Genomic DNA, 24,842 nt, shown 5'->3' on the forward strand with positions numbered 1-24,842 from the left:
AAACAGTCATTTAAAAGAAACTCATCAGTGGCAGTATCATCTTATTCTCAAAGTCTGTACAAATGAACCAAGCCAAAGCTTGTTTTCACTTCCTCAGAAAACTTCTACTCTCTTTCTCATTCAGTGTGGCAACCAGGCTGTGTTCTGGACAGTTTCAGGAGCTTTTGTGACAATGCCCTGCCTCCCAACACCCTCATAAGGGCAAGGCTGAGCCCTGAACTGTTTTGGGAACCTCAATGAGCTTCCCCTGCCCCTCCCCCACCAGGGAGGTGCCAGACTGAACCCCACACAGCTTCATGAGTCTCAGTCACTGTGCCCCTTCCTCACTGCCCTGGGAACTGGGCTGGGCACTGGACAGCTTCAGGAGCCTCAGTGAGCATGCCTGGACCCTCTGCACCCTTGCGGGAGCTGAACTCAACCCTGGACAGCTTTGGGAACCTTAGTGAGCTGCCCTTACCAGTTCCCCACTGGTGTGAGAGCCATGTTAAGCCCTGGGAACATTGGCAACTGCACTCCACCCACATACACCCTTGTGGAAGCCACACTGAGCACTGGGGACCTCCTGGTCCTTGCCCCACCACACCCACACCATTGTGGGAGTGAGGCTGAGCTTCAAGGAACCTACAGATCTTCAAAATAGACAAAATGAAGGAGCAAAATGTGATCTCAGACCTCCACTCCACCCAGAACAAGTCCAGGATATATTGACACAGAAGAGCTTGAAAGTTATACACCTGAAATTTCTGAAATGATAGCAACTAAAGCAAAGAAACAACTCCATCAGGCCATAGAAGACATCAGATCACAAATACTCTCTCAGAGGGGCTGGGGATTTAGCTCAGAGGCAAAGCGCCTGCCTGGCAAGCGCAAGGTCATGAGTTCAGTTCCTGGTACTTGAGAAAAACCAAAAAAAAAACAAAAACAAAAACAAAAAAAAAAACAAAACCAAAAACAAATACTCTCTCAGGTAAAAAAATAAATGACAACAATAATGAAAGAATTGCTCAGCACATCTAAAGTATATATAGACAAAAAATAGAGAAGCAGGGAAAAATGATGGAAACCTTGAATGAACAATTTAGGAAAGAATTAGAATTCATGAAGTAGACACAAACAGATATCCAGGAAATTAAATTTCCATCAAAAGCTGGCAAAACTGCTTGAATGAAGTTGAAGACAGACTTTCAGATCTTGAAGGGAGCATTACAGCTAATGATCATGAAAGGAAAAAGCTCATAAAAATAACAAGGAACCAGGAAAAAACAATTAAACAGCTGCAAGATGGTGCAAAGAAAAACAATGTAAGATTAATTGGTGTTAAAAATAGCAGGAGTTAACAAAAATGATGTAAAAAGACCATTTGCACAAGTAATAGGAGAAAGTTTCCCAAGCATGGAAAAAGGATCTGACATCACAGTAAGTGAGGCATATAGAACTCCAACTAACCACAACCAAAGTGAATCGACATCCAGACATATTTATCAACATCACAGAAATTCAGCAAAAGAACAGAATATTAAAAGCTGTTAGAGAAAAGAAACTGACCACCTATATAAGAAAGACCATCAGATTTACAGTACATTTCTCAACACAAACCATCAAGTCAAGAAGAGGTTGGATTGAAGTATTCCAGGTCCTGAAAAGAAACAACTTCCAATCAAGACTGATGTACCCTGTAAAACTGTCCTTTAAAATAAATGGAAAAATAAAATATTCCCATGATAAAAAACAACTGAAAAAATTAATAAATTTCACACCAACCCTACAAAGAATACTAAAAGATATTCTAGAAAGAGATTAGAAAAAAGACCACTTCTTCAAGAACAACAAGAGAAAGGAACTACCAAGCAGTGCAAACAATTAAATAGAGGGGAAAAGGAGGAACCAACATCAGGAAAATATCATGACAAAGATAAGCCAATACATAGTAGTTATACCCATCAATGTAGATGGTCTCAATTCACCAATCCAGTGAAGGGATACTGGCAGAGTGGGTCAAGAAACAAAATCAAACAACATGGTAAATATAAGAAATATGTTTAAGTCAAAAGGAAACCCATAGACTAAAAGTCAAAGCATAGGAAACAATACTCCATGCAACAGGAACACAGATAAAAGTAAGGGTAGCTATTCTGTTTGCAGACATAATACTCTACATAGACAACCCCCAAAACTCCACCAAAAGGCCTATAGAAAAAAGAGATTGGGGAGGATTTCAGAAAATAGGAAGATATTCCATGTACATGGATAGGAAGAATCAATACTGTGAAAATGGCCATATTCCCAAAATTGTTATACAGATTCAGTGCAATGCCAATTAAAATACCATTTGTAAACCTCACAAATCTAGAGAAAACATTCCTAAAATGCATTTGGAATGAGAAGAAGTCTACAATAGCAAAAGCAAACCTAGGCAACAAAGGAAAGGCAGGAGACATCACAATTCCTGACTTGAAATTATACTACAAAGCTACTGTGATAAAATCAGCATAGTATTGGCAAAAAAACAGACCTGAAGAAGAATTGAACAGATCAGAAGATGCAGACATAACTACAAACACACTCAGCCACCTTATCACTGAGAAAGAGCCCAAACACGTTCACTGGAAGAAAGACACCCTTTTTAATAAATGGTGCTGGAAAAATTGGCCTTCCACATGCCAGTGAATAAACCTGGACCCATGTCTCTCGTTATGCACTAAACGAAAGTCAATATGTATCAAAGATCTAAATATTAAAACAGAAATCCTAAATCTGCTAGGAGAGAAAGTAGGTAGAAATCTTGAAGACATAGGAGTATGCAGAGTTCATGAATAAAAACCAAACTGTGCCAGAAATACTTCAAAGAATCAACAATTGGAATCTCATCTTATTGAAAAGCTTTTGCACATCAAAAGAAATGACCAATAGAGTAAAAGGAAAAACCATGAATTTGGAAAAAAATTAGCCAATTGTCACTCAAAGGACTTCTATCTAGAACATATAAAGAATTAAAATTTTTTTAAAAAAACCAGAACCTCAAAATTCAAAGACTCAATGCAAAAATGGACATCTGAGTTGAATAACTTGATGTTTTGATGTAAGGATGTATTTTGAAATTATTTCCATAATCAAGTTACTTCAAATATCACATCACATAGTAGTAGCTACTGTGTGTGTATGTGTGTGTGTAAGAGAAAGATAATTATACATAAAATCTAGCTTTTCAACATATTTTAAGTTGGCAATCCAAATTTAAAATATTCTTCCCATACTATGTGTTCAATTTCCATCATCATGTCTCTTAACATAAGTGAAACTTCATATCCCTTGACCCACATCATATTTTCTTGTCCATCCCAACACCTAGTAGCTACCATCCTCTTTTCTGTTTCTATCACTTTGCCTATTTCAGATTCCACATATAACTTAGATCATATAATATTTCTCTTCCTGTGTCTTGCTTGTTTTGTTTAGCAGAATGTGTGTCAGCTTCATTATACTGGCAAAGTCTAACTGTTACCTTGACAGCTTGGGAGCAGTCATGTAGGAGGTTAGTAAAGAGTGTGTCTGGGTGTGTTTGGGTGACTTAGGGTTCTATATCTGGTCCTTGGACCTTCCTCTGAGTCACTGTTCCCCTATCCTTTTTCTTCTCAGTTGCTATGAAGTAAGCAGTTTTTCCATGATTTTCTAGAATGATATTCCTGCCTTGGAGCCACTCTGCCATGGAGTAAATCCACTGAAATTGTGAGCTAAATAAATCATTTCCTCCTTTAAATTTTTGGTGTTGGTATTTTGCCCTAGTAGTAGGAAATTTGGTACCAAGAGTGGAGCCATTCACAAAAGTTGAACTTGTGATTCAGAAGTGCTTGAAACTGGCCTCTAGGAGAAATTTGGAAAGGTTTGGAGATGAAAATAAGAGAAGCCCTAGAATTTGTAAGCAGAGTCTGATGAGTGATTCTGGTAAGAGTTTCAAAGACCAGAATGCAATAGAAATAGGTTCAATAGAAGCAATGCATACTACTCTCTAGTAAAAAGAACAAACTAACAATAAAAATACTTCATTTTGCTTATAAACTGAGGTTTTTTGAGAGATTAAATTTAAAGAAAGTGATCTTGTATAGGAAGTTCCAAGGCAGACAAATATATCCACATTTCTTGTGGATATATACTTAGCAGGACAAAAATATTTGAAAAAATTAAATTTAGTTCTGAAGGAACCATGTGTAATGATCTGGCAAAGGAGATAATGCTTCTGAAAAGATTAGTACCATTAAAAAGAAACCAAGTATTTTGTATAGAGACAAGAAGAAAAATACTTTTGGGGAGTCTCAGGAACCAGTAAGACTCCACCCACTGCATATATAATACTATACAAGTATAAATATTTCATATGATAGAAGAATCCCTGGGTCCCCTACTTATGAAAGTTCATCTAGAAAATTGGTTCCATAGGGTTCATTTCACTGTGTTGACCATTCAGGTACTCAGAGGTCATGATCCTAATGACCCTGGGTAATTCTGGACCTGGTAGCACACATTGGCATTGTTCCTGTGATGCTAGTTATTTAGGCATGTAGACTGTAAACAGTTTGGTCAGAGAGGCTTCTACCCAGATATTAAAGCAAGGCCAAGGATGCTAGGAACTATTCCCCTGAGAAATGGGAGTTGTGGAATGAAGCCAATACAGCAGTGGAGAACACAAGAAATTTGAGATGTAAAGAGCTGGAAATGTCTGCTGGGGAAACTGCAGGCCACAAGAGAAGCCAGCTCAAAAGAGGTTCCAAGGGCATAAGACCAGGGCTTTCTAAGCCTTCTTGAATTTCCATATAATACTCATGTTTCCTGGATTGTAGACAGGAGCTACTGGATTTAATGTTTTCCCTAGTTAGTTTTGGTCATCTTTGGTCCTCTTCTTTCTATTATCCTACTTTTCCCTTTTAGAATAGAGATGTTTATCCTGTGGCAATGTATCATGGGATTATTTAATTTGTTTTGCATTATTATTAGTAATTTTATAGAGATTCACTGCTAAGAGTGTGTCTCTAGTCTCAAAAGACACTTTGATTTGGACTTTTTAGTAATTCTCAGACAGTTGAGCCATGTTAGGAAGAATTATAGATTTATTGTCTTTATTCATTTGGTGATTAAGTATGGTATATGGGAATGCATGATGTTCCTGAATGTTGAAACCTTTCTCTAATGAGAAAGTGGTGCTTCCTGAGAAAAAACAATCCAGCAATATCTTCTTAGCTCTCACTATCCTCATTTTGCCCATTAAAGACCTCAAACTCTAGAATCAATAGAGACTCAGTTATTTTATTATCCTGCATTTCAACATTTCAAGAGAAAGAGAATAGAAGGATTCTTTATTTAAGGCAGTTGTGCAGTACTTTTATTCCAGGGATGCATTTTTCTTATGTGAATTAAAACATTCTATGCACCAGACTGCAAGGAATAACTAGTCTTCACATCTCTACTTACTTGTTTTACTTAGCTATATTTTTTTTATTTAACACACTCCTTTTATCCATTTGAAAGGTAGTGAAGAATAGGAAAATATTCCCATTGAACAAAATAAGTAAACATTTAAAAAAACACACACACACCATATGCTAGACTTCAATGGTATTTCACCTGCTAACTGGAAAAAGCTTTTATGTCCCTGTGGAGTTGTACACAGAACATGCAGACAGAGCTTACTTCAGAGAGCAACAACAATATTCACCTTTCAACAGTGTTGGAACTATGGAGTGTCAGTATATAAAAAGAGACAAAACACAAATACTTGATCCTTCCTCATACCTTAAAAACAAAACTCAGCTGGTGATTAAGCATTGACTTAAATGTCAGAGGTAAAATAATAAAACCTCTGATTCTATCATTAGTTCATCAAATAGTGTTATTATGGGTGAAAAACTAACATGCAAAGAGACAATATTTACAAGACAATCATGTATCAAATGATTCATTTCTAGGAAACAAAGAACTCTTAAAAAGTTATAATAAAAAGTATCATAATGCACCAAGTTTTTAAAGCAATGGGTAAAATGCCTAAACATCTCACAAAAGAGGAAATTTAAATGACAAATCATAATAGGAGAGGAATACAACATTATGTATTAAAAATTAATGGAAATGAAAGCCATAATGAGGTGTCATTCAGAATGGTTGAGGAGAAAGACTAATGACATCAACTATAAGCTAGAGCCAGTAGTAGCTAAAATGCTCATACACTGACAATGTGTTATCACTTTGGAAAACTATTGGTGTATATCTATCCATGCTAAAAATTTAAGAATAAGCTATCCTTATTTACTTTACAAAATATACATCGAAAACAAATACTGAGGAAATAAACAGTAAATTTAAAAAGCTACATGAAAGATAGTTATAACAAAAGATAGGTATGATAATGCCCCTGTCAACTTAATTCCCAACAACCCCAAACTATAAATGCCTCAGTGATATATAGTTATGTGAACATGGGAGAACTCAGCCACTGTGGCATCACACATGCCCTCGTGCTGTTGGTGCAATGCTGACTGCTGCTGCTGCTGGCACTGTGGACTCACAGTCTTCACTCACCTTCAGTCTCAGGCCCAGGTCCCTGGGTTTCCTGCTGCAGGCTGCAGCTATTCTCTGCACACACAAGATTCTGATAAGTTTTATGAACAAATACATTTTATAGTTGATGGAAGAAAAAAAAATCAATTTGGAACCCAAATTGATAAATTATGGAGTAATATTTATAGGAAGGACATAGAGTGCTTGCCTAGCATGCACAAAGCCCTGACTTCAATCCCAGGTACCAAAAAGAAAAAGGACATGTAGGCAATGCTGAATTTATTAGGAATGGCCAAGAGTAGCAACTGTGAATAGTTGTTGAATTTATAGGAAATAGTTGTTGAATTTATAGGAAATAGTTGAATTTATTAGGAATGGCCAAGAGTAACAACTGTGAATAGTTGTCTAAACAACATGTCTAAAACAATGGCTCTGATTGCTTATTGTCCCATTTATTATTTGGAGCAAAGAAAAGAAATACCAAAAAAAGTGTGTAAAGCACTAAAAAGCCTAATAATACTCAAAATTTACATAACAAATTAAGTGATCCTGGAAAAAATCATGTTCCTATTCAATGGAAGTATCATAAAGATGGGATAAAAGGAGCTTTGAGAAGTGTTTCTTTGTTTACATCAAAGTTAGCAAAACTATCCATTTTGTTTGTGTCATCTACAGAGAAGGTAAACCAAAAGTGTTTTTTTTTGGGCCATCTAATCTGGGTAAATTACTAAAGGAACGTTCTTGGGAAGAACTTCCTTTCCTTTGATCAGTGTTCCAAAATCATAGTTGAATGGCTTTTATGGCAACTGATCATAAAGCAGCTTGGAAAGACCAAGAGCAAATTCTTGGTCAGCAGAAACAGTTCTGGAGAAAGCCTACTACAGTTCCCAGAAAATATTAATTCTATTACTCATGAGAAAATGATGCACATAGTTTTTCACATTCCATTGGCAATTCATTCTTTTTTCCTTTAGATATAATCAGGTCAAACTCTTTCAGTAGTGGTGTAGATCTCACAAAGCCTTATCAGAACCAACAGCTACCCATTCAGGTGCCTCTTCAGTTGAGTATACTAAGTAGAAATTTCTGGCAGTCAGGAGTACTTATGAGAAGGAACATTTGGGGTATGGATTTAACTGGGCTTATGCCATAGTGGAAAGAACTTGGCTTTACCAAATGGACTAGGTGTAACTTCTTCCTTAGGTTATACAATGAGTTATCTTTCTCTAATGAAAACTAGCTGACCTCTATTTTCTGGAACTATTAAAATTGATGGTAAAAACTCACCGACTGACATGTGCATAGATGGAGAGACTGAAGATTTAGCTAAGGACAGCACTACAAATAAGGGTCAAGAAGTAATTAAAAGTGAAAATTATAGAACAAAAATTGACCAGACCATGAAACATGATGCTAAAATGAGATAAGAGGGTGATGATGTAGATGATCATCTTCTGATAAGAATGATTTAAGTGAAGACTGTAGTAATGATTTCAGAATTAGAATAACTCCTGAGGAAAATTCCCTCAAGGAAGAAAAGCATGAAAATGTACCATCAAAGGATATATTTGATTCCCGAAGGGAAATTAAAAGGATTTCAATAAAGAATGGATGAATGGATAGATATGCATATGTGACAGGAGTGAATGTGCAAAACATACTTTTCTGGAAATTCATAGCTTAATTTCACCAGATACAGTAGCTCTTCATTTGAACTCTCTCCTTCTTATAGGTCTGATGGAATGTACATGTGCTATGACAAGGACTTGGAACCCATTGGAAATGTCCACTCTTTGGGCAGGTCTGAGTCCTCCAAAATGCACAGCATAGGTATTCTGAATAAACTTGAATCATGTGACCTTGAGGATGATGATCTTATATTTATTGTGGATATGCCTGTGGGTGCTCCTCTTGTCATTGTGGAGTCTCACAATATGAATTTCTTTGAGCAGTGAGACAGAAATGTTTGAAGTCTTAGGAAGGACTTTGGTAAAGGTAACCTCAGGGGTTGTGTGGACAAGAGCATTATACCATCCTGACTGCAACAGAGGCTTTCCTTACAGAGAAGGTTCTTTGGGTCATTTTGAAAGCTATGGAGTGATCTGCTTTTTCCAGGCTCAGAAGATGTGTGTAGATGTACCAGAAAAATACAGTGATGCAGGATGTGATGACCCTTCAGCACAAGGTCAAAGACTGCTCTGCTATAAAAACTCAGCTGCTCAAATTGAATTGTCTGCTGCACCTGAGGGATGGATGTAGGGCACTGCATGACATTCAACTATCATTGCCCTCTAGTAAAGAACTAGAAGATGGTGATGTAACACTTAAGAATGATGATTTATTAAATGAAATAGAAGAGTTTATAGATGAAATAAATAAAACTTCAACTATTAGCTCATTAGCTTAACACCCAGTATAACTGCCATCAAAAATCAAAAGAGAAAAAATATGCATATGCTGATGGATATTCCCAATCACCCTGGAGAATTCCTCCCTGAGTACTATACTCTTTCAGCAGACTTCCCAGACCCAGAGACTACACCCAAGGAAGACTAACAAAGCCACCATACATGGAAACTCCCAGTGAGTGAGCAGTCCGGGCCATGCGTCAGGGCTGTGCACATTTCAAAAGAAGCTTATACATGGCTTGCAACAAGAAAACCGTAATGATGTGGAAGACCATCCTTTTTCCTCAACCTGGTGCTTCAAAAAATATGTGGCTATGGGTATATTTTCTGAGTGAACCTCAAAACAGCCATGAATGTCAAGAGCCTTAACATTTGGAAAAGAATAAAAGTACTGAGATGGGATTTTTACTTTCTTCTCTTCAAACACCTACCCAGCTGAGTTTAGAGGACCAAGCTAAGAAAATTATAAGAGATCAGTCTCTGCTGGTGGGCTGTCTCTCTCTGTCCATGTCCTTGCAGCTTTTAAGCCATCACTACTGAGTTCTTTGTTACCACCTCCATATTCTAAATCCAAGTAGGATTCCCACTTGTAAGAAGTCACCAATAATCACACCATGTAATTCAGCAAAACTTTAGTCAACATCTGGTCAAGCAAGTCTAACAAATCTGAAATTTAAAGTATCTAAACTCCACCTCCTTCTACCTTTTTCAGACAAAAATAGATAAGCAACTCCAATCCTAGATTACAGCCTCAAAACTTCAAGGCCAAGACAAGCATCCCAAGGACACTAGCATGGCAGGATGAAATCATGCAGAGTCCAAATGGCAAGGTGCACTCTGGGAATTGTATGTCCTCTAATGGATATTCTTGTTTTCCTAAACGAAAGATACATTAAATGCATAGCCATCACCTGTGAATTTGTTCATAATAATCTGTCCTGTAATAGCTTTATGTGCAATTTGCTACCATCCTGAAGATTCTTTTGAAAGCCTGAAAATTTCTAAATTAAAATGTGAAAGCGTAAAAATAAACCAAAATACTACTGCATACAATATCATAATATACTTAAGTGCATAATCAAATATTGGGCAGAGAAGCCAGACATGTACATACTATATTATGCTATTTTTAGTACAAAATAAAAGAAACAACTCAGGATTATAACAACAAGAAAAATGGTTAACATCCAGTGAAGGTTGTTATCTGGAAAGGTCACAAAAATACCTGGAGAGCTGACTCTATAGCCAAAGTTGAATGGTATATGTATACGAATGTCCAAAGTCAATGTTCACACTTTAGTATATGTGTGTTTTCTACCATTAAAAAGAATAAACAGCGGGGGCAGTATAGATATTACATATGTCTCCTTGGACAAGAAACCATGTGACTTTTCTTGCCTCTTGCCTGGGTAGGTCCCACCCCTGTTAGAATTAATGTGAGTGTCTTACTGGAGCTCGAATGCATCATTTCTATCTAGAAGAAGATTTCTCACTCCCTGATGATAAACACATTGAAGTTCTTAACTCTTTAAAGGTCTAAATCTTGGAATTTAGAACTGCATATCTGATTTTTAAACTTTCCTGCATTCTTTGAGTATCCAGTGGATAAAGAGGTATATTCTCTTTGGGCCAGTTTGCTGACTGGCAGGTGTGGCCAATCCCCAGCTGACAGGCTCCTGGCCCTCTTTTTATCAATATTATAGTAACAATGTATATATGAAAACACAAGGTTTTTCTAGTAAGGTACGTTAACAATGTTATATATGTTGTACATCTCAAGACAATTCCTCTTCACTCAGTAAGGCTCATATAAGCCAAAAAGTTAAACACCCATGCAAGAAATGCCAATAAAATAAACAGTACAAGACATGTTACTTGCCATTAATGTAGTAGCAAATTGTGTGTGCAAAAATATTATGGTCAAGAGTGCACGTATTTTTAAAAATTTATTTTGATATGGCTTCCTTTCTGAAGACTCTTTTCTTAAATTACATATGAACACAAACAGACATGAACACTAAACATGTACATATTCTTCTTTTTTGCTTCCAAGCCCTTCATATATTCATGGAAAAACAGTTTATCTTAGAGCTGAGTCAGAAAAATATATTTTAATGAAACCAAATTTAAGCTTCATTTTCAAGAATACTTATATTTCATGTGCAAAGCAGGCATTTATCAGGAAAGAAATGATATTGTACTTTAAGAGCTCTAAAAGGAAAATAATCAGGATCAATTCCACCAGGATTTCATTTATTTTTCAGAAGAGAGCTCACTTTGTACTTATATTGATTTTGTTGACATTTGAAAGGATTTTTTTAAGATGTGTATAGTCTGTTTATACCCAGGCATTGCTAGACATGTCAGCTTTCAAGGGAAGGAAGAACAGACCACATTGCCAATTCTGTCATTCAGCTGCCATGCCATTTCCATTCTTATTTACATACCATATTTCCCCAGAGACAAGAAGCCTTTGGAAAAGTAAGTTAAAGGGAGAAAGTAAATCAGAAGGCCAATAGTAAAATTGAGAGTCTCTGAGGAAACAGTAAATTGATGAGGTGAGAAAAAAATAGAAAATCAATGAAGAAGAAATCTAAAGGAAAATATTTATAAATAAAGCAAACAGTGATATTAACCACCATTATTTATTTGCCATTTAGACGGCATAGGGCCCCATTCTGAGAAGGGTCCCTGCTTAGTTTAATTTACTACTGTCCCTGTTTATAATCCTAGTCATTTTAAAACAGAAGCCTTGAAGTTTTCATTTTGCAAATGTGTGGGTCCTACAAATTTTGTGAACTTCCCTGGCTGAGTTAAATGTTGGTTAAAGTCATTGGTGGGGGAAGGAAAGGGGAGCAGGGAAGGAAGGAAGGAAGGGAAGGGAAGGGGAGAAGAGAAAGGAAGTGAATGGGAGGGGAAAGGAGGAGGGGAGGTGGGGGGAGGGAGGGAAGAGGAGGGAGAAAGCTCCTCATTCTCACTTTGTTGTTTGTAAGGCTTTATGAGCATCAGAAGCTAAGTACAACCAGTGATACTGATCAGTTGCCTTGGGCTACAAAGACAAAAATAGCTTCAAAGATCATAGACACAGTTAGTAACTATACTTGACTTTCTTCCCTTGGAAAGGTTTTTCTATGTTGATAAAAGATGGAAAATACAAGTTTCAATATTATATGAACCTGCAACTTCCTGCAGTTCCTCAAGCCTATGACTAAGTCCCAGGGCAAAGAAAAGCAAGTCAGAGAAATCAAGAACACAAGAAAATTTGCCTTGCCAAAGCAGTCTGTACTGTGGGGGAAGAAGCGTTTAAAGTGGTGCTGTCTGAATGCTTGTGTCTGCCCAAAAAACTGATATACTGAAATCCTACCCTGAAGCATGATGGTGTGAGGATAAGGGCCTTACAGTAGTCATTGTCCTGAGGATGGCACCATGATGATTAGAACTGATGCTTTTATAAAAGAGACCTCAGAGAACTGGCTCATTTCTTCCCCTATATTAATATCAACAAGGAAAAACTCTCTCCAGGTATCTAGACATTGACTATTTGCTGGACTCTTGGTTTTTGATCCCTACACTCCCAAGTTCGTGAGAGATAAATTTACATTGTTTGTACACTACCAAGACTGTGGTATTTAATCATAGCACCTCTTATAGACTAAGATGAGGAGTAAGCAAAATATCAATTTTATTATATAAGAATAAATGACAATTAAAATTTCAATTAATAATTTAAAAAATCCACAAACAGCTATTTGATCTTAAACCCTTTGATACCACTTAAAGCTTAAAACAGATATAAGTAAAATGAAAAACATGACTTTAAACCTCTGAGAGTTATGTTGGGGCTTAATACAATTGAGCAGATTTGATAGGAGAAGACTACTGATCCCTATAGAGTACTTTGAAAATATGATTTTAAGCACCCTGCTCAGAGAACAGAGCATATTCTACCCAAAGCTCATGCTCATTGAGTACCTTGAGAAAAAAGTCAAGTAGAGTTCAACATTTTAAAAGTTTTTAAAAGCTCAGGGGAGAAATCTACTAGGAGAAAATAACAAAGAGGATCTGAAGGATTTGGAGATCAGAGTGGCCAGTGTTGTGAATATCTAAACTGTGATCTCACAAGAAAAAAGATTCATTTAAAATATCATCCCCTGACTGAGGAGTTAATACACTCATGTGAATTTCACATGAATGTTCTTCGCTTCCACTTTCCTTCCAACATCAGTTAATGACAATAATGAGGATCTTGTAGAGTTCATGTTCATGAGGTGCTTTCTGCTCCCATTTTCAAGAAATGAAGTACACAAAAGCAAACATTGCATCGGATTGATCACAATTTTTCAGTCTTGACCATGTGGTTCTGTCGTTAGAAGAAAACTCTGTCAACAACACCTTTACAGGAAATACGCTTTTCTCATGACAACCATTAGATACTATGGAGAGCTGTTCTGTTCAAATCAAATCAGAACATAATTTGTAATTCAGATATATTCATTAGGTCTGCTGGATGTGTTATCTGTTATTCAATCTAAGCAGTGAGGAGTGCTGACCTGGCTTGATTTATTACGTTGAAAGGAGACCCAAGATGCTCAAGTGAAGAAATAATGCAGAATAAATCCAAAAGAGGCCCTCTTGTCAAAGAAAAAAGAAATAAAAATTAAGAACAGGGGTCTTTGAGGACACTAAATTTGTAAACTTTAATGTAAATTGGGAAAGACTGCATTTTCTCTGTGGATGGGTAATTTATGGCTTGTAATCTAGATGTCTCCCCAAAGTCTTGTGCAGTCACAGGTGGAGCTTTTTGGAGGTGCCCAGATGTAGTTGTGTGACACTGGGATCAAGGATGTGATGCTGCGTGTGATTTGAGGTGTGATGCTAGGATTAAGCCTGCCCCACCCTGGGCATGAGTGCTACTCGCCCTAAAGTATGGTAACCTGGATAGGATAAAAGGGACAGACAGAACTGCTGGTTGCTGGTTGTGGCTTGCTATTTCACTGCCCCCCAATTCACTGCTTCTCCTCTGGGATGCCTCTTAGTCATGCCACCCTGCCTTGGAGCCAGCCAACTATGAACTGAAACCTCTACAAACTGTGAGCTACAGTAAACCTTTCCTCCTTTAACTTTGGATGTTGGTTATTTTGTCTTAACAATAAGAAAATAACTAAGGCAGTAATTAATGTACAGAAGCTGATAGTCAACTGTGTGGGTTTGACAGTCCATTCTCCACTGGCCACTTGTATCCAGCTTATCTTGGTGGGTGCTTATTATAAGCCATAGATTGCTCTCTGTACAGATCACTTTGTGTTTGTGATGAGGGAGTGTGAGAAGAGAGGCGGTGTCTCTGCAAGAAGAAGCAGGCTGCCTAGCCAACTGTTATAAAGGGGTGGACTGTGCAGGCTCCATATCCTCTTGCAGTGCAAACCTGTGTGTGCTCAGCTATCTAATTAGTCAGTTATCTAATTAGTCACAGCCACAGTTATTTTCCCATCTAAATTTCAAAATGTATGGAGACATTGATCATGGCAATTTGGTGAGGGGAGGAGAAAAAAACAGCGGGAGAGAGAGAGGGAGAGAAAGGGAGAGAGAGGGAGAGGGGAGAAGGGAGATGGAAAAAGGAGGGGAGAGGCAGGGGAGAATGAGAGGGAGTGAGAGAGAGAGAGAAGAAAGGAAGAAATGAAAGAAGGAAGGGAGAAGGAAGGAAGGAAGGGAGGAAAGAAGGAAAGGAAGGAGGAAGGAGGAAGGAGGAAGGAGGAAGGAAGGAAACAGATACAAGCCAAAGCTTAAAGTTCTTGCTTCTTGGGATGGTTGATTTTATGTGTCAATTGGTTAAAATGCATACAATGCTCATATATGTGGTCAAACATTATTCCAGATTTCTGCGAAGGTGCTTTTGCATGAGTTTAACATCTAAATCGATAAGTTGAGTAAGTAGATTGTCCTCCATGATGAGGGTCATTCTCTTTAGATCACTTGAAGGTCTGAGTACAACAAAGGTTTGAGTCTCTCCACATAAGAGACAATGCTCTTTCCTCGTGGGCCTGGACCTAAAACATCTGCTCTTCCAGCTGTTGCAGCAGCTTTGGGGCTCTGGACTTGAAAGAAACTGAGACACAGCACACACACACACACACACACACACACACACACACACACACACACTTTTTATGCATTAAAATGTTAAATACTTGAAAGGGATGTCTTTTTCTTTATGGTCTATGTTCATTTTTTCTTTACAAGTGCTTTAATATCAGCGCATATCTCACTATACCATAATCACTTTAGGTAAACCACAAAAATAAAAAAAACTCAACCATCTCCCACTTGTTTGCATCCAGGACATGAATGCATTAATGGTGCTTATAGTGTGACAACTTGAATGAATGTGTGCATAGGTAAAAAGAAATTAATGTTTGAATTGTTATTCTGATTCTGAGAAAAGTTCAAATAATGTATATAGCAACATCAATTATCTTCATTGTGCTACAAAATAATTCTGTTTAATTCTAAATTGAGAAAGTTGAAATAAATCCCATTGTCAACCAACATTGCAGAAGCATGCTTGTGCTGCCTACAGGCACAAAAAACATAAGGCTCATGTGTAATTTTTGTTCTTGTTCTCTGCATTTCAAAGAATATGTGATAGGAAAACCTGAGTAAACTCAACAATTTCCAATGTTACTTTCATTCTTTCCAAGACTGACTTTTTGACATTTGCTATTGTGTAAACCTCACCAAAATTCCAGCAGAAAAATCAGATATTTCCATTTCCCCACTCAAAAACCACTAGTGCCTTACCCATCTGTTTAGGAGACAATGGCTTAAGCATCCTGCTTCAATTGTTTTAATACATGAGTGTTTATATTAAGATCATCTCGGTGGATCTGCAAATATGCTAGAACCGATGGTGGAACAGTAATGTCACAGCCTGTTTGTGCAAAGCTTTAATCTTCTCTCCCTTATGACCCCCAGTTTTGAATCCTCCTACTTTAATGACTGCCTTCAGCATGCTTTTTCAATTATTCCTTTAGCATTCTTCTCCTTCCTCCTATACCCAGTCCGTAATAGAATTTTATCAATTTTAAAATGAAGGAAAAGAATTTTGTCCTTCATAGAATAGTCCAAGCTTCCTCCCTCCTCAGGAGCTAGTGCCTGGTGAATTCTTTTCATGTGCATCTCTCACCATCTGTTTTCTCATTTGCCTCTGGTCTCTACTCAAAAAAATCTCCTTTAGCCCCATACTAAGCAGCACTTTTGCCACAAGCATTGACTTGCTTCCTTTTATTCATAGAACTTGCCACACTTATTATCCATGTATACACTGTGCTTCCATATCTCCCACTAGAATATAAAGCTGTGGAGAGAAGAGATATCTCCTACTTGCACTTACTCAATTTTTAATGCTTAGAATTGTTAGTGAAATATAAGCACTAATAAACAATACAAAATAGCAGAAAATATACATTGAGAGCTCGATCCTGTGCCAGGTGGGATATCAGAAAATGTCTGATATCCTCAATGTGTCTTTTTCTCAGATAATAATCTACTTAGCAGTAAATATAGAACTCTCAAGAGAGCAGGAAAATTGTAACTCAGTCATTGTACCAGGAATCAACTCTTTGGGATTATGGATTGCTTTTTTGGTATGGGTGGGATTAGGTAGCTGCATTAGTGTCTAACAAAGACAGCGTGTGGCACAAATATATTTAATAGATAACTCAATAGCTTAGATTTATTTCCTCCTCCAACAAGGGAAAATTGAGATTTTCTTTTCCTATACGCATCTTCCATGTGGAGAGATGGTGTGGATATTTCTGGAAGCCTTTTGAATGTGAGGAAGGGTTTTATGGGATTTCAGAAGAATGTGAAATTAGACATAGAGTATGACTTTACTACTTGATGGTACAGCCTCTTAAATATGTGTAGCTACTATGATCAGCATGTAACAGATCAGGCTTATTAGAAATATAATAGGTGGGGTGGGAAGGAGACATTATATAGAAAGTCATTTCTACCTGATCTATGTTTCCCTAAGATTACTGGCTTTCATTCCGACACAGTGACTTCAGGGGCTCTGTCCTGCTCTTCCTGAAATGCCCGTCCTCACTCGGTTAATAGTGTATATTTCTTGGCTTTCAATGTCTCTTCAGTGAAATGATGAACATTTCTGGTGACATGTATGTAACTACATTCAGCCTTCAGATACTGTATGAATACTGTGTAATTCTCTTGAGGGGTTGCACTGTCTTCTATCTCTTTGTATTAAGAATTTCAGTTTAACATCTTTACCCATCTTTTGCAATCTGAAGCTTTTTTTTAAAGAAGGAGAAAACTAACAAAACAACAGCAATGAAGACGAAAGTAAAAACAACACAGAAACAACAAAATTGATACATGATCTCAAAACACAATGATAAGAACTAACAATTGTTGCTACACTGCATACTGTTATCTTCACCAAAGTTGCTCAGTCTCCCAGATGTAGGAATGTTAGCTTGATCAAACAATCAAAGACAATGACAAGTAATAAAAAAAGCATTGGGAACAATACAGAGCTTCACCATACAAGATGTTAGGAATTCAACAATGGTGCTAATACTGCATATTGTTGTCTTCAAATAAGTCGTTCTGATTACCAAATACAAACAGGCAAAATTGGTCAAGAGAAAAGAAAATTTTAAGCATGAACTGTTCCTTTCACTGGTGAACTTTGTCAGATTTTCAAATTTGACATAGCCACTTTAAAAAACAGCTAATCTGCTTTAGTTGTTTTTTTTAAAAAAAACTTTTCAATATTTTCAGCACTTTTTAATTAGCTTGAGAAAAATGTAAACTGATTAGAAATCTTTTATGGTATTATACCAGTGGAAGAGATCTCAAAGCCCCCTGTTATCATGGACACTAACAGTTACATTAAAATATTTTGCTCAGCTACTTTCCTTTAGCTCCTTAATTATTGCATCAGTGACTGATATTTGTCATATTATGTCTGCAAAACCAAAAGAGAGGTGATAATTCTCTACCACCTCTGAGCTACTAAATGAAACTGATCTCAAAATACCCTTTGTCTGAGAACAATATTTCATTTACACTAGGTTTGATGGAACATTTTTTAAAAATCTAAACTGACATTTCTTTTAACAAGTGTCAACCCTGGGCTACAGTGTTGTCTGATGAATCTCCCTTCTGATTTTCAATGAATTTAAGTTTAAACAGTGTTTTTAAACAAAAAACAGCACCATACTCTGACACCATCATTACTCGTAAACGTCTCTTCAATGTACATCCATGGGTATGTTCATCTTCTTAAATTTAAGTTTATGTATATTTTTAATTTGGTGGATACCCTGATAAAATAATCATAGTTGATGTATTTATCAGAAAGTGCTATCTGCCATTTGCTTTCTTCAGTGTCTTTCTAATTTGTGTAAATGCCATTGAAAGGCAATAATCCAAAATATGGAGAGCAGACTGATTGGGGCTATATAAACGGTCTGTATGATCTACTTTTTGTCATACATTAGCATTGTTATCTCTTACCATTATCAATTTGTTTCTGATTAGATTCTAAAATCATTAAAATTGCATATTATAATACTGATGACAGTATTTGAATTGTGTGCAATGTTTGTTTAAAAAAGGAAAAATTACGTATGAAAAATTATGTATTACATCTCTTAAAATGTTACCATGAGATTATTAAGAACTTTAATCATTGCTTCTATTAAAAGACATCACAACTCATCCTATGCACTTTATTTACTAATTGGGCTTAGGGGTACTTCCTCATGTCATTGGATAATTATCAGGAAAGATCAGAACTGTTCCTGGCCCAGAGCAGGACCTAGAATTGTTCTGAACCCAAAAGGACAGATCAGGACAAATCACACAATTCCTGTTAATTACGGAGAAAAAAAATCTTTCTTACGTTGTGTCCTACCTCCAAATGATGGCAGCTGAAACACTGTCAGGTTTGTGTATTTCAAGTCTACCGCAAAGATAGATTGTGACCATCAGAGCCAGAATTTAGCAAGCAATTACATCTCTTAAAAGCACACGTAAAGGTCACATAATTTCATAGAGTTTATGGTATTACCAGAGCACTTTAAAATTGGAAGAAAATAACTACGAAGTCGATATTCACTCTGGGTACCATGAGTAATGACTTTAAAGGGAGTTAATGTGATGGAACAGAGTTGGAAACCCTGTTGGTGGAATTTGAGATGCTGATCTTTTTATTAATTGGATTGATCTTTCCCTTGTTCTTCTACAGTACCTTTGTTACATCCCCAGTAATCAAGGGGATTTATCATGCGGGAGAAATGTTTTCATGGGCTATTTTTTGCCTTTGCCTAATATAAAAAGGTATCACAAGGATTCCAACAGGGTAGACAGGAGAATGTAAAAGCAAGAAAAGAAGCCTGCAAAAACAGACTGCAGGCTACAGGGCAGTATTTGGGGTAGAAAAGTAGGTGTCAAACTGATATTTTTGCACACAAAATTACTTTACCTATAGCTCAAATGAGCATAGTATTAACCACTTAGAACCTGTCTTATTTGTATATGCCATAAAACTACATGCAACATCTGGTAGTCTTAAGAAACTCAAACACTGGGGCTGTGAAAGACCCCAGGTTGTGACTGTATTTCAGAGCTCTCAGACCCAGAAGTCATTGAGACACATTGACCTGCTCTAATTCCCATCCCCCGTGGGAAATGCCTAGCCCTCTTCCCCTCCGGATTGTCTTTGAAAGGTGCCATGCAGGCAAGGACTTTCCATAATATGCAGTCCTCTCAAAGAACCACCCAAATAAGGCTCAATATCTGTAACCAGAAGGGCAGGTTCATATATTTTTTTTCCTTGCACAATCTCAGAGGTCTCAACCCCATGACATGAAGAAGCAACAAAGATTTTGCTGGGAGCCATTGGATGGCTCTCAGGACAAGGAAGCTCATTCCAGGGCCTTTCCATTCTGCCCTGCCCTCTACTCTTTCTCATATTGTGGGTGGGAACAGATATCACCTTCTTTCTGTCCCACTTATCTCATCTTTCCAAGAAATTTCTTTTCTCTTGTTTATATCTACAAATTTGCATAGTAAGATTTTATCATTCCAATTCATTTTCCTTGACCCTTTGCCTTTCTTTTAAGTAGCAAAAAGTGATCACCAGATAAAATTAGCACAGTGGCAAAGATCGATTATCTTTTTTCCTACCCTTTCCTCTATGATGGCAGCATGCACAGGGTTCATACAGAGAATATGCACTTGACCATTAAGAGGAAAAATTATTAAAGCAAAATGAACCAACACACCTTAAAGAAAATTCAAGTTGTACTCGGACATCAAACACACATTGTATTTTCGGTACAGATTATTGGATTTCTTTCCCCATTTCCCATCTCCAGTCCTTCCTTCCTTAACCAAGCTTGTTTGCACATTTTCTGAGAACCTTCTCTTCCCCTGCCTGCTGTGGTTTGGATCTTGTTATGTTAGTGAGCTTTTCATTACTGCACAAAGCAGTTAAGATAATCAATTTCGTAGTTTCAATCAGTGATTAACCAGCCCCACTGCTTTTGCACTTGTGGTAGCAGATCATTGCTTGAGCATATAGAACCTCAAAACTGCTCATCTTATTACTGGGAAACAAACAGAGAGTGAGGAGGGTGCTGGCATCCCAAAATCTCATTCAAGAACACTTGCCCTAAATAGCCTAAAGACCTCCTTCTACTTTATCACTGTTTAAAGATATGATCAGTTCCCTATCCTGCCTCCCTGGGAATCAAGCCTTCAGTACAGGGGTGTTTGGGAAATATTTCAGATCTGAAATACAGCAACTGCCAAAATAAAGGAACCTGTCTGAAAGCAAAAACAAAACAGAACAAACAAGGCACTCTATGGTGCTCACTATTTGGCATTTTGGAAAAGGCCAAACTATAGAGAAAGTAGAAAGCCCCATCATTACCATTGGTATGGGAAGTGGAGGAGAAGTGTGGCTAAGTAAAGTACAGGGAATTCTTAGGTTAGGAAATCCATTCTGCATGAAACTGTACCGATGGGTGCATGTCTCCACACTGGTCAAAATCCACTGAGATGTGTAATAGAATATCAACCTAATATTAATTCTAGACTATAGTTAGTAAGATATATATTCATTCATTCATTTCAAAAAATGTATCACAGCAATACACAAATTAAATAATAGAGGGAATTAGAAGCACTGCGGGAGAGGACAAGGATTATTGGGGAGTCATAATAATATCTGTAAACCATTTATCTCTGGATATCCATAGAGTCCAGGCTCCCTTTGTGATAAGAAAAATATGAATGTTTAAGTTCCTTGCATTAATTGGTACAGTGTTTATATACAACACAAGCACATCCTTCCACATATTCAAAATCATCTTTAGATGCTTATAATACCTAGTACAATATGAATACTTTGTAAATAGTTATTTTATGTTGCTTAGGGAATGAACAGAAAAGCACAAATCTATATGTATTCATTACAGACTTTGATCCCATTTTTTTTTCCCCTTGGGCTAGGGATTGAAATCAGAGCCTTTACCTTAAGCCATATCCCAAGCCCTATTGAAATTACTTTGAGATAGGATTTATCTAAGATGTCCAGGCTGGGCTCAACTTGCAGTCCTCTTGCCTCAGCATTCCAGAGTGCTGTGATTACAGGCACTTTTGATATGTGATTGGTTGAATCTGTGGATATAAAATCTGTGCACATGAAGGCTGACTGTCTTGTCTATACCATTATTCTATAGAACTAAAACTGCACTAAATGTGAAATCCAGTCATTATTTTTTCAAAAAATGAGGAGACAGCAAAAGAAACGTCTAGTTCAATGTGCTTGGGGATTAGAGAATGGGGAAAATTTCCAGTAGTAATAGGTTTAAAGACTAACAATAGGCATCTTTTACTTGTTTACTGCTAATGTTATTGTTGCAATTGTAAATTGACTCTTATCATAAACGGCCTTGAAGGTTGTAAAGTAAATCTCATGGCTTTTATGTATGCCAAAAATGGGTTCTTAACATGTAAATAGGCTCCCTTGTTTTGCAGTATAAATCCCATAAGATTCTAATGACCTAGTAAATCAAGCAGGCATTATTACGAAATATTGGAACTGTAATGGTTTGTTGGCTTTTATTTGAAAACTTCCTAAAGGAGAAATGTAAAATTGAGGAAATGAATTTAGCTACTGCCAAAGACACAGTCTTTCACCCTTTTAATCAAAAACAGGAAGAAGCCTGAGATCTGATTGTGCAACATTTGCCTACCAAACAAACAGACAAACACCCATGATAAAACACGGACAAAATCCCATGGCTGACACTAATGCTTTTGACGTGTGAGTAAATGAAAGATTGAATGGAAATTTCAGTGTCGATATGAAGGAAAATGTACTATTCCAAGTTGCTTCTTTCTCTCCCTCTTCCTGATTCCATGTGATTTATTCTCTTTTCTATTGCCAATAACTCAATGCAATAGACAGGGTATGTAATAAAAAAAGAGGTGTTTTATTTATTTTAACTCATACTTCTGGAGGTCTAAATTTCAAGGGGGGGCGGGGCGTGTTACATCCAGGGATAACTTCTTAAGGTTTTGTTTTGTCTTTGTTTCTCTTCCGGTACTAGGAATCAAACTCATGACCTTGCGTTTGCCAGACAGGCGCTGTGCCGCTGAGCTAAATCCCCAGGCCTGGGTGTAGCTTCTTACTGGCTAAGTGAAGAGGTAGTGATGGAAACCACACGGAGTGATAGTAGGATAGAGGACACTATGTCCTGTGATCTCTCTACCTCTCTCGCTTCTTCCTCTCCCCGTTCCCTCTCCCTCTCCTCTTCTGAATCCACCAAAATTTACTTTTGAGGACTCTGCCAACATGGCCTCATTGAGTCTTTGATGCATTCTAATCACTTACCAAAAGTCTGACCCTTAAACACCATAGTCTGGATGAGGTTTTCACCCTCTGATTTCCTCACCATGGGGATTCAAAGCACAGAAAAATCCCAGGTGTGTTTGCTTCTGATTTTGTTCTCAAATCTCATTTCTCTTCAAAGACTGACAGTGAAAAACCTAACCCATTAGCTAATTCATTAAGAACCAAACAGTTGTCTTCCACGTTTCTTTTTGTATTAGTTTTATCTATCTAAATTTAGAAATTAGGTCTGAAACTGAGGCTATTTTATGAATAATATATCTGATATTAGATTGGAAATATGGTATCTCTAATTTTGCTACAGAGTTGGAGATTCCTAGTATACTTCAAGTTTCTAAGGCAATGCATTCTATGCAGAACACTACATTATAGCCCATAATGCTTCACCCTGACAGAGCAATGAATATCTCAGGCAAAAACCAGAAACACTTTCAATGAAGAGAAAACGTAAATGATTTTAACTTCCAACCTTCTACCAGTACAAGATTCATAAATTAAACAGAAAGAATGTAAATAATTAAAAAGAAATAAAGTAATGCATCTTCCCACATCCTTTTCACCACAGTTCACACCTTAAACCATTCTGGGAGATTATTAATAGAATTAGTACTTGTCGCACGGCAATTTATTCTACTTTCTGCTACCAATATAACAATATAATTGCTTCATCAATCCCGCCTTCTATCCCTTCTTCTATTAAATGAAATGGTATTCTCTGCTCTGAGAAATTCATATTTATTTTTAAAAATTAATATCTTTTCCATCCTTACAGCCCTTTAGCATCTTTAAACTTCATTTTGATAAAGTAAGAAATTCATGCAATGGTTTACAAAGTTTGGATACCATAAGTCTTAGCTTTCATTCAACTTTATCTTCTACTTATTGTCCACTCATACTGGTATCTTTGTCTTAGCATTGATGTTTCTTGGAATTCCAGACTGCCATGGTGCCTACCTCTTCAATGTTGCTTGACATTTACAAAATAGACCTTTTTATATTTTATAAGCATGTGCATTAACTTATTTATTGTTATTACATGCTTGCAATACACAGTGACATCCATTGTGAGGAGTCGGTACATGTACATATCCCATCTTAATCCTTTTTTGCTTCTTTTCCTTCCTTTCTCCTCTGTTCTCTCTCCCTGCATTCCTAGATCCCTTTCCCATCTGCTGAAGGACATCATTATTCTTTACCACAGTTATTATCACATGAAAGTAGCCTTCAACAAGAACAAATGCCCTATCTACTGGTTTTATTTGATGGCTTGCTTATCTCTACTCTCTTCAGAGCATAAATACTGTCTTGCATCTCTTATTATTATCTCCTCATATAGACATTTGTTTACTATACATCTTCTCCATCTAGAATACAGCTGTATTAGAGCAAGGTAGTTGAATGTTTCATTTATTGTTTTATTTGAGAGTTCAGAAGAGGTCCTAGGATAAAACTGTAGTGAAATATATAATTCTTTAATGAATGAATGAATAAATAAATTTAAAAACCTTCTTATGGTAAATTTTGCTTACTATTTTTAGATGAAGCTAGATCTATTGCAAATTCGTAGAATATCCTCAATATTCCTTATCCTGATATTTTGCAAATCTTTTCTGAACTGATTTTTTAACATTTAATAGCCTGTTCTAATAATTGTCAAATTGAACTTAGCACCATAATCATTAAAAATACCTAAATATATATGTCCATATGTAAATATATCACACTCTATTGTTTTACATCCATTTAGATTTTTATTCTAGGTAGAGAACGTAAGATTATTTTGAAATCTGTATAATTGTATTTTAACAACCCTTCAAAATGGGCTAACATGTTGTCTTATTTACTTTTTTCATTGCTTGGAAAGAAACACCCGGAACCCAAAGTTAAAAGGGGGAAAGATTTATTTATCTCACAGTTTGTAGAGGTTACAGTCCATAATCAGC

At 36.8% G+C, this 24,842-nt stretch overlaps 1 pseudogene; it reads left to right on the plus strand.

Moving 5' to 3' along the window:
• Positions 1 to 481: 481 nt before the first annotated feature.
• LOC102019617 lies at positions 482 to 9,289 on the plus strand (annotated as a pseudogene).
• The last annotated feature ends 15,553 nt before the right edge of the window (positions 9,290 to 24,842 follow it).

The sequence above is a fragment of the Chinchilla lanigera genome, unplaced genomic scaffold, assembly GCF_000276665.1.
Source record: "Chinchilla lanigera isolate Chin_1 unplaced genomic scaffold, ChiLan1.0 scaffold00023, whole genome shotgun sequence".
Taxonomy (NCBI): Eukaryota; Metazoa; Chordata; class Mammalia; order Rodentia; family Chinchillidae; genus Chinchilla; species Chinchilla lanigera.